The following is a 1,812-nucleotide window of genomic DNA, read 5'->3' on the forward strand; positions in this document are numbered from 1 at the left end:
GGATTAGCTTCAAATCCATGCGAATCAAATGATTTGGGTTCAAATCAATAACATGTAGAAGATTTAGCTTCAAATCAATGCTATGTAGAAGGTTTAGCTTCAAATCTGTGCGAAACAAATGATTTAGCTTCAAATACTTGCGAATATAAGGGATACAGCTTCAGATGCATGCGAAACAAACGAGTTAGCTTCAAATACTTGCGATATAAACGGAATAGGTTCAAAAGCAGGAAAACAAACGAGTTAGCTTCAAATCCATGCGAAACACATGATTTAGCTTCATATCCAAGGGAAACACGTGATTTAGCTACAAATCAATGCGATGTAGAAGGTTTAGCTTCAAATCCATGCGGAACAAATTGTTTAGCTTCAACTACTTGTGATATACATGATTTAGCTTCAACTGCATGCGAAACAAACGAGCTAGCTTCAAATACATGCGAAACAAATGATTTAGCTTCAAATCAATGCGAAGTAGAAGGTTTCGCTTCAAATCCGCGTGAAACAAATGATTTACATTCAAATACTTGCGATATAAGTGATATAGCTTCAAATGCAGGAGAGACAAATGAGTTAGCTTCAATCCCATGCGAAACACATGATTTAGCTTCAAATGAATGCGAAGTTGAAGGCTCATCTTCAAATCCAAGCGAAACAAATGGTTTAGCTTCAACTACTTGTGATATACATGATTTAGCTTCATCTGCATGCGATACAAACGAGTTAGCTTCAAATCCATGCGAAACACATGATTTAGCTTCACACCAATGTGATGTAGTAGGCTTAGCTTCAAATCCGCGAGAAACAAATGATTTACATTCAAATACTTGCGATATAAGTGATATAGCTTCGAATGCAGGAGAGACAAATGAGTTACCTTCAAATCAATGCGAAACACTTGAATTAGCTTCAAATCAATGCGATGTAAAAGGTTTAGCTTCAAATCTGTGCGAAACACATGATTTAGCTACAAATACTTGCGATATATGTGATACAGCTTCAAATGCAGGCGAAACAAACGAGTTAGCTTCAAATCCATGTGAAACAAATGATTTAGCTTCATATACAAGGGAAACACATGATTTAGCTTCAAATCAATGCGATGTAGATGGTTTAGATTCAAATCTGAGCAAAACAAATGACTCATCTTCAAATACTCTCGATATTGGTGATATAGCTCCAAATGCAGACGAAACACACGATTAGCTTCAAATCCATGCGAAACAAATGATTTAGTTTCAAGTCAATTCTTAGTAGAAGGCTTGGCTTCAAATCCAAGCGAAACAAATGGCTTAGATACAGATACTTGTGATATACATGATTTAGCTTGAGCTGCATGCGAAACAAACGAGTTAGCTTCAAATCCAAGCGAGAGACGTGATTTAGCTGCAAATCAGTGCGAAGTAGAAGGCTTAGCTTCAAATACGTGCGAAACAAATGGTTTAGCTACAAATACTTGTGATATACAATATTTAGCTACAACTGCATGCGAAACAAACGAGTTAGCTTCAAATCCATGCGAAACACACGATTTAGCTTCAAATCAATGCGATGTAGAAGGTTTAGCTTCAACTCCGTGCGAAACTAATGATTTAGATTCAAAAGCAGGCGGAATAGTCGAGTTATCTTCAAATGCTTGCGAAACACATGATTTAGATTAAAATTCATGCGAAACACATGGATTAGCTTCATATTCTTGCGAAACGAATGGTTTTGCTTCAGATACTTGCGATGTAAATGATATAGTTTCAAGTGCTGGCGAAACAAACGAGATAGCTTCAAATCCATGCCAAACAAATGATTTAGCTGCAA

Source organism: Megalopta genalis, unplaced genomic scaffold (genome assembly GCF_051020955.1).
Source record: "Megalopta genalis isolate 19385.01 unplaced genomic scaffold, iyMegGena1_principal scaffold0035, whole genome shotgun sequence".
Taxonomy (NCBI): Eukaryota; Metazoa; Arthropoda; class Insecta; order Hymenoptera; family Halictidae; genus Megalopta; species Megalopta genalis.